The sequence below is a fragment of the Montipora foliosa genome, chromosome 7 (genome assembly GCF_036669935.1).
Source record: "Montipora foliosa isolate CH-2021 chromosome 7, ASM3666993v2, whole genome shotgun sequence".
In the NCBI taxonomy this organism is placed as follows: domain Eukaryota; kingdom Metazoa; phylum Cnidaria; class Anthozoa; order Scleractinia; family Acroporidae; genus Montipora; species Montipora foliosa.
The window spans coordinates 6,587,242-6,597,241 of record NC_090875.1 but is presented as its reverse complement, the minus strand read 5'-3'; the positions used below and the strand labels follow the sequence as shown (position 1 = coordinate 6,597,241).

The 10,000-nt window shown below is 39.0% G+C and overlaps 1 pseudogene; it reads left to right on the top strand.

The window, feature by feature from the left end:
- Positions 1–770: 770 nt before the first annotated feature.
- Positions 771–4,715, top strand: LOC138009784 (zinc finger protein 862-like; annotated as a pseudogene).
- The last annotated feature ends 5,285 nt before the right edge of the window (positions 4,716–10,000 follow it).

Genomic DNA, 10,000 nt, shown 5'->3' with positions numbered 1-10,000 from the left:
TAGCGCTTAAAAAGATAAGTTTTAAGATTGCTTTTAAAAGATGTAAGATTTGAACTACATGTTACATTTTCTGGAAGTGCAAACCGAAAAAGCACAATCACCATAAAATTTTAACCTCTATCTAAGTGTCACTAACAAGTTCATGGTTGAAGATCGTAAACTCCTAGATGGCTTGTAAGTTTGAAACAGATCACGAATAAAGCTAGTAAGATTTTAAAAATAATCCTCTGCTCAGTGTCGTTCTCTCAGTAAAGGAGTTATACGTTCTAGCACCACATAAGATCAGACGCGCTGCACAGTTCTGAACTAACTGAAGTCTATGAATCAAGTGTTTCGGAAGTCCGTATAAGAGAGAGTTACAATTGTCCAATCTAGACATTAGGAAAGCATGCACTAACATTTTGGTGTTTTCAGCTGACGAAAACTTCCTAATACGAGAGATATTACAAACGTGAAAAAAGGCTGATTTACAGATGGCACATGTACCTTTGCCATGTGCAAAGGAAATTGAAAGAAGGGTCGTGGAACACCTTCAACATTTTCACAGAGCAGGATCTGGCTTAAAATAATGAAAAAATCCCGCAAAAATAATTGTAAAACCCATCCGGCTCAAACGTCTGAGTCTAAGTAAAGGCACATTTCAGGAGTTTTAAACGTGTTAACCTTTCAATGGAAATATAAAAAGTTGAAGGAGATTGAGGTGATCAAGGGTTGTGGAAGGCCTTGGACATTTTCACAGGACTAGATCCCAGGTTTTCGCATGTGCCAAAATGGCGTCCACGCCAAATAAACCGAGGCAGACATTGCTGAGCACGTTTTTGAGCACGTTTTTTCACTCTCCATCGAGTGAGCTAAGCAAAGGTAAGGACCTTTTTATTCATTTTCGCCTGTATTGCATGCATAATGTAAAACCTTTATATTTCTGTGATTTTAATGCTTCAAATCATGATTCGCATAAAGCACACTTAAAGATTACTTTGAATAGAGTTCTTACTCAGTAGAGCCATCACCAGTAATGTAGTTGTGGTAGCAGTTAATTAAACCCCTGTAACTTTGTTGGCTCCTTTTACTGGAAATATTGAAACAATATCAAGTGCCAAGCTGCTTAGTTCTGTGAGAGACAACTTTTGGACCAAAAGCGAGGGTTCTGTTAAGCTTACAAGTATACCTGATGGCACATTGGCGTACAAAGGCACAGTGTTTTTGGTGTGAGAGAGTTTCAGTCACAGAACTGTTGGTTAAAAACACGAAATCTTAACTATCTTTAATAATTCCTTTGTGTTGGATTTTTTCAAAACACCACAGGGAATGAAGGAGGATGTGATGAAAGTACACTTCAAAGTGGTGAAGCTCATGTTGCAGTTGGTATGAATCATTTCTTGAGTACTATTTTGCTCCAGCACATAAGGTGGTACAAAATATAACAAGAATAACCATGGCTTATTATTTTTCTTCAGCAGCAGCCCCTGTGGACACCAAAAACAAGCCAACACATCATTCAACCAAACCTGTCCCTACATGTACTTCTTGTGCAATTGAGCTAATAAGCCAGTATTTTAAAGAGTCACCAAAACTTCACAATTTTTATAAATGGAAAGAAGGTTGTAAGAAATTATGTGATGGTCGTTTTAAGCATGAGTGGATTCTTGATAGAGAAGTTGGATATTGTGAGAAGGCCAGTTTGTGGTAGCTGGTATATGAAGAGGGGAATGGTATGTTTTGCCTGTTGTGCAGAATGCACGATTGTGAAAATCCATTTAAACATCAAAAGAAGTTTAACTAGGTCCCTGCTGTAAGATTTAAAGAGAGTGCACTGGTTGGAAAGGATAGACACAGTGGCTCACAACAACATGAGATGGCCATCCAGAGGGAGCACAATAAACGAGTGTCGTACTTTCACAAGGAGTTCGAAACCCAGCTACAGACAAAAGATTCAGTGTTGCACCATGCTTCCCTGTCAGCATATTGGTTGGCCAGAGAAGAAGTTGTTAATCGCAAGTTCACATCTTCGTTGGAACTAGAGGAGATTCTTGTGTTCTAGCTGTGCTCTCGACTCTTAGTAAGCTGTTTCAAAAGTGCTCCATATCTTTTTCTCGTATTTCTCCTGCCATCAAAGCATCTAAAGATTCGCTTATCAGGCTTGTTCAAGAAAACATCACTGTCAAAGAGTTCCAAAAGGAGACAACAACTGGAAAACTTGCTTGTCTAGAGTTCAGTGAAGACAAGATTAAAGCAACAGAGGCAAAGATGCACGACCTATGCTCCCAGTATGTGACACCCTTGACAAACAATATAGACCAACGCTTCCAGCACTCTTTGCCAGTCATTTCATTCTTCTCTATCTTCGATCCACTTTCCGTGCCTATTGCAAACCCCGAGTTTGCAGGATATGGACAAAACGATATCCAAACTCTTGCAAATCACATTTTTAGTGGAGATGAGAACAGTAGCAAACGCCTTAAACTGGAGGCTGAATCGAACAACTTCAAGTATGAGCTGTCTGACTAGAGTAAGGACCATCAGGCTATTCCTTCGCCTTCTAAAACTTCCACAGAATGAGCCCTACAGAGAGGCAGAAATCTGCCTCTCTATGCCTGTTTCAAATGCATGGCCAGAAAGGGGGGCCAGTGCCCTAAGGCACCTAAAAACACGCCTTAGAAATTCCCTGAAGAAAGAGATGCTCGAAAGACTGCAGCCTTGTACTGGTTAGCAAGGGAGGCAGTTGCCAATGTTACGTTCTTTTCTTTGCTAAATCTGTTTCGTGCTGTTGGGCTGGACAAAATGCAGCATTTTAATCACAAATCTCCTGCTGCAGTGTGAGAAATGTTCCTGACAAGTGGAAATGTAGTCAAGAACATGATGATAAACAAAATAAAGAAACCAGAGTCTTATGGCCTTCTAATTGATGAAGTAACAGACATCTCTGTTACTGAGCAATTAATAACGTTTGTGCAGTTTTGGAGCAGCACTTCTGGTGGCACAGAGATTAAGTTTCTTAGTGCAAATGATCTCTTTGTTGAATCTGATTCTGCAAATGCAGAAACCATAACAAGGACTCTTGTAACAGAGATAAACCATAGTGACTTGCCAGTTGGAAAGCTCAATGGCCTTTGCACGGATGGAGCATCAGTGATGACTGGAAAAACCAGTGGGGTAGCCACCAGGCTCGTCAGCGTTCGCTGCATCTGCCATAAACTGTCCCTTGCTTGCTGTGACACTAATGATGATATTGCATACATGCAAGAAGTTGAGAGATGGCTTTTTAAGGTCTGGAATTTTTTGGAAAATTCCCCAAAAAGATTGCAGCATATCTGAAGATCCAACTTAAAGTGAAAAAGCTGCAAGAGCCTTCAAAAGAGACTAAAGATAAGTGCGTCCGTAGACTTGCTAAGGCTACTCGCATGAGGTGGCTCTCTCTTCGCAAGGCTGTAGAGGGTGTGCATAAGGATTACGTACCACTCATGCTTACACCAAAGCAACTTGACTAGAAAGATGCTCAGGCGTCAGGTCTTCTCGGAAAGATGCACAAAGTGAAATTCATTGGGGTGGTAACAGTCATGCATCACGTTCTTCCTGTTCTCTGCAACAAGGAAAGGTTTCCTTCTCCCATATAAAGCCAGCAATTCAGAAGTGTACCGATGACCTTGCCAATATTGCCCAGATGGGAGTTCCAGTCACTGAGTTCCTTAGAGATCTTTCACCTGGAGGCAGATTGGAACAAGCTAATCTTACTATGTCTGATAGAGATGAGCTGTTTCTTACCAATTTCCTAGTGAAATATGTCAATTCACTGAAAAAAAAAAAGCTTAAGTAGCAGATTTCCTGCCCTTCCCCTCCTGTCTGCTTTTAGTATATTTGACCCTGCACAAGTTCCAGGAAGGGGCCAGCCAGGATTCAGGGATTATGGCAGTGCAGCGGTGAAACTTCTGGCTGAGCAGTTCTTTGACGACAAAAGCAACAAAAAGCAGTTGATGGATGAGTGGCATGTATTCAAGTACGACTTGGCAAAATGGAAGAACGAATTGCCTGAGGAAGTTAGAAAGCCCTCTGGTGGGAGCAAACCTACAGTCACTTCAACTGATTGGTGCCTCCAGAAGCTAATGTTCATGAAGGACCTGGTCCCATTTAATCTTCCACTTATTGCAAAGTTGGCAGAGGCAGTGATCTCTCTTCCAGTCTCGAATGCATGGCCGCAAAGGGGTGCCAGTTCTTTAAAACTGATGAAGACAAGGCTTCGAAGTAGAGTGAGGAATGACATGCTCAACGCTCTGCTACACATTCTCATCAATGGTCCTAAAGTGAGAAGTAAGGAATTTGAAGGAGTGATTGATGCTTCTGTTAGAGCTTGGTTAGCTGCCAAACCACGCCGAAAGTGTCCTTTAAAGTTTGTCAACACACCACTGGTCGCCAGTTCAAGTGGTATAAGTGAGAACCTTGTAACGGTAACCATGCAGGATGCTGGTGTGCAGACAAATGATGACAGCATCATTCAGCCAGTTCAACGTACAATTGCAGATGAAGTAGATGAAACCTCAAAAGGATTGGAGCTACCAGCAGATGATGATGATGATTCAGATTATGGCTCTGACTTTGAATTTTCCGATGACATATAGTGTAGTCCTTTTAAGCTTCATACATTAGTTGCCCGTATTTAGGATTGACTTAAGTTTTCTTCATGAATGAAAGCAGCAAAACAGTACAGGAGGAGTTCATTCATGAAACTGTGCGATCTATATGTTTGTTTCAGTTATTATAATTTAAATCAGAAAAGCAAGTGTGGCTCACTATCTAACAAACTAAGCAATATACCGGTAAGCCAGAGAGTTAGGTTTCAGTATTCATACTGTTATGTATTTAGTAAATTCCCAGAGGCTGCAAACAGTTACATTATTGGTTTTCATGAAGTCACTTTGCACTTGTCAATTTAGTAAATTCTCTAAGGCTGTAAACAGTTAAAACATTGCTAGTATAAGTAAATGCTCCGCAAATTATTCACAATTTTGTTTGCAAACTGAGGACATAGAATTATAAATTTTCACCTCAGAATGCTGGAAAATGCATTTCCGAGAGTCTAATTTTCAAGAATTTTCCGGGGGAGCCATACATATCCACTTTTGGGATGGACAAGATACTTCAGCCTTTCATGAGAGATATAAGGCTTCTTGAATCTGTTAGTAAAGTACAGTATTTTGTCAATTTTTGTTTGGTACTTGTCTTTTTATATAGATAACTCCTGGAATCAGCAAACCATATTTTGATCTCATTCACAAGGAAGTACGTGCAGTGATGTCCCAGATTGGATGCAAAATCCCAACAAATCAATTGACACTTGTCGGTATTTATATCCTTGCCCTTTAGAGGCTAAGTGAAATGCCTACAGTGTTTTCTTTTTTTGGAATAAAATGTTGCTTTAAGCTGCATACATGTATATATAAATTGTTGTTTGTTCATAAATCCTCACTGTTTTATCATGCTGTCCTTACCTCTAGTTAATTAAGTTTTCTACAATATTTATTGTTACTCTTTACAGGATCATGGTGTGGAAACCAAAATAAATGGTATTTCATATACATTTCACGGAAGCATTGGACCTCTATCATCAGATAATCTTGGGGCACACAGTATTGGTGGATTTGTTGAAAGTTTTAATTCCTTGAGTGTGTGTAGAGTCTGTATGGGTACAGGCAATGACTTCAAACAAAGGCAAGTAACCAGAGAGATATACATTAAGGCAAATCCTTGATAATTCTAAACCAGCTCTTCAACTGTGTTAAAGTAACTGTTATAGTTCAATGAGTGTACATTACATGGGATCATTACAAACTGTATTAATAATGAACAGTCTCTTAGCTTTGAGTTCATATTTACGTAATAATTTTCAATTTAGCAAGGACATCTAAAATTAATCAGCAGTAAAGTAAGTTTGGCCTTAATTTTTTATTCTACAGATTTTCAGCAATAGAAGACAACAGTGAGAATGTATAAATAATTTTAACACTTTTTTATTATATACATGTAGAATAACAAACAGCATGCTTGATTTTGTCACTTTGGATCAGTAGCTACATCATGTACATTAATAGCAAATGTTGTAACAGATGACTATTGTTATAACTACATTAAAAAAAATCATGTCTGTGAAAATCTTGTTGTTTATCAACTGAAATTGGGTTGCAGTTCACACAGGACCAATACCAGTTAAGGACAAGAGCAAGTCACAACAGACATTGCCAACTGGTGCACAACGATCAAACATTATCCTCAACTTATGGTGTTAAAAGGTCATCCATCCTCAATCAGTCCCGTTCTTTTCATGTAGTAGATTGTCTTGACGTTGATGTAATACATGACCAGCTTGAAGGAGTGTTGCCCCTTGAAATAAAGTTGCTGCTAAAGAAATACATTAACATGGATAAGCACTTGATATTCTCAATGAGAGGATTTCTAGTTTCAATTATCCCTTGGTGGATGCCAGTAACAAGCTAAGCTCCATTAAACAACAGGTATTAAGTTCTGACTCAGCCTCATTACATCAATCAGGTAAGACAAAGGTCACCCTTAATGAACCTTATTACTTTTCTGTTTTAATTGACAGTTGTTGCTGGTTTTTTTGTTTTCTGTCCCATTAATATCAATTATTAATTCTTGCGTACCGGATCCAGTATGAAGTAGAATGGAAGGTGAAATCAAATCTCACCATGTGGACATGAATTACAAGAATAGAGAGATCATCGCAGTCTAGGATTAAAAAACAATGTACAACTTCAGCATTCTCGATCTGGTCACTTGATTCCTTTACAGGCTTTCTTCCAACTCAAGTTGCTCCCTCATCTGTGATGATCTCTTGATCTTCAAATCACATTATGATATTTATATTGTCAATTTCTTGTCATGTCAAGACACAATTATTACAATTTCGGTTTTCATAAATATGAACTTGATATATTTGAATCAGCTTCACAGATGTGGTGCTTGGGACGAATGCTGCCTCTTCTTATTGGTGATTTCATTCCGGTTGCTGATGATTGCTGGGAAAACTTTCTCAGGTCACTGAAAATTGAAGAGATAGTTTTTGCCAAGAACAAGCACTCAGCTGGCAGCATATCTGGCACTTCTTGTCGAAGAGTACCTTACACAGTTCAGTGAGCTAAATGAACGACGAACAATTCCAAAGCAGCACTATATGGTCCATTATCCGACACAAATTGTGAGGTGAATATTGGATATTCCAGTAGAAATAAAGTGTCTGGGGCCAGTGTTAATTAAGAAATTATTCAGCGAAGTGGAGATTGATGAATAGTAGTGGGAAGCTCACTAAATATCCACAATTTTCACCAACACTGAAGTAAAACTGATTTTCATGAGTGCGAAAATATTTTCTTTTGCAGAGAGGTCCACTGGTAAGGAATTGGGCCATGAGGATTGAGGCAAAACACAATTATTTCAAGAAGCTGATTGACTGTGTCAATAATTTCAAGAACATTGCCTTTTCTTTGGCAAAGCGTCACCAAGCTTTGCAAGCTTATTTGCTTCAACCCTCAGCAGGAAACTACTTGAGAATGTCACTTGAGTTTGGCCCAGGTAGTCCAAAAGTTCTTTTGAGATGCTCAATTATGTGGACGGTTTAAATTTATTGAAAATTATCCTAGGGCAAAAATATGGAAGGACATAAAAATAAGAATTATTACTGAAAGATAAATGCTTGTTGTATCCTTGACAGTCTATATCATCATTTTACTCATATTTAGAGTAACTTTACTCAAAATACTGAGTCAGTGGACTAGTTTACTCAAAAAAAAGAGCGAGATTCACTCATTCGAAAAATGGCTTTTTTTGCAGTGATATATATGTTCTAGGTGAATTCTTTAACATAGTTTTCATACCTCCAAAACAGCATTTTAGACCACGAAAGCGGCATGCTAGTGCCACATTTATACCAACGTGATTCTCCCGGCTGTAAGAAGCCTAGGAAACCTGGCGCCCTTTCATCTGATAAGGCTATCAAAGATAACATCCAGAAAAAAATTGACAGCTAGATACATGTAGCCTAACAATGCGGTTCAAGTCATTCCACGTTTTCTTTTACAAAAGACAGAAGAGAGGAGAGGAATCATCCAAATCATCTCAAATCGAAAACAGAAAGGTCAGATATGGACGAAAAAGCCGAAAACCTTCACAATATGGACGGGCAAACTTTACGGTTTAGCTGTTTGAAAGCGCAACAGAATATGTTTTTATCAAGTGCGTTCACGGGTAGATGCAATCAACGCTACAAGTCACTGCAATGGATGAAAGTCTTGAAGCATTCTCGACTAGAATTAATTCGTCTCAGTACTTTGATAATTTTCGAGCGGCAGGGTTTGATGACCTGGAGACAGCAGTCAGGCTATCAGAGGAAGAACTAGAGCAAAGTGTCGGCATTGTGTTACCGGGTCACAAGCGAAAGCTGTCTTTGAACTTTGAGAAGCTTTGCCAACCAACTACTTCTTCTCAGTCTTCTCAATCAAGTCATCCTCAGCTAGGAAAGCCAAGGAAATCACTGCAGGCAAATCTTACATTTCAAAGCGGTAAGTTAACTGCAGAGTTCCCTGAAGAACCATCAGACCCAGAAAGGCCGTGGAAGACATTCATGATTCCCCACCCAAGATTTCCCAGGCAGCATTTTTTTAACAGTATTCTTCCACAAGTGTATGAGTCAGCCCAGCCACATCTACTGGCCCAGCTACTGGATTAAAGAAAGGAGAGACAGATGGGTAAGGAAACAGCTGCTGGGTAGTTTGACGGTTTCAGTGACAAGAATAACCAACCTGTCGGACAAAAATTACATTACTCAAGTGAGGTCACTGCCAGTTCCTTCCAGGCCGCAGTCTCAACCTGTGTCTGCCAAGAAAGAAGTTGAGCAACAAATCAAACAAGCGGAATTAATCAAGACAAAGTTACAGCAGCAGAAAGAAGAGTTGTTTGAGCCATCGTCTGCAAAGCTAAAATCGTGGGCCAAGGAGCAGTTTGCTTACATTCAGGAAACGTTATCAGCCACTATTGGTCTCAAAAGCCAATTAGAAGCTGTCAGAGAAGACATCTACCAAACTCATGAAGAACTTGCAAAAGGGCACAAGTTCAGCCTTGCCAGTGCTGAAAGTTGACAGAAACGTAAACGTGCCCGCAATAATTCTGAAAAAACCAAAAAAGGAAAATCAAATCACAAAAAGAAAGAAGGCAAGATGTACTCAGCAAGCTCTGTTGCAGCAAATAAGTCATGATGGAAGTTGCAGATGTAGAAGATGGAGGCGATATCAAGTTAAAGAAGGCATTGGAAGTTGGGAAAGCTAATTTACTTTTCTTTACCACACTTAAGCCTCGCTCCCACTACAATGCCCTCTTGTTTCTGCACAAGAAAGATTTTTTCACTCCAAGCTTGAAAGTGTGTGTGGAGGAACAACTGCAATCGATGGAAGACAAAATAAAAAATTTCAAAGGATATTTTTTTAGATTCTTCAGCAGAGGATAATGACTGCGATGATTCCAAGGAAAATTAATGTTACTGACAGGTGTTGCAAAGATGTAAGAAGCTTGGTGTCTAGTAAATTTGCAACTGCGTTTTCTCAGTATGTCGATTCGATCCTTTTCTGTTTGTACACACATGTAAAGATTACATACATCAGGTTTGAATATATTATAATGCCAAAGCTTGGACGTTCACATTTAAATTAAGGTATCTATTCCTCAGTTTACTACCGAGTTAAATTTGACGGTCAGAAAAGTAAGCAAACATCGTTTTTGTCCTGAGAATTCATCATTTGCGCTTAGCTAGCGTCTTGTAAAGTTTGGAAAGTATGGTTTGTTATAAATATCATGTTGATAATATTAAAAAGTTGGTTTGACATAGGTAGCTGTAGTGCAAGAATATTTAGCAGGATTAATACTTTAAAGTGTCTTTCTTATTGTTATCATTAAAGGAATTTTTTTCAGAACCCGGTCATTCTGCTTTTTAAAATACTCA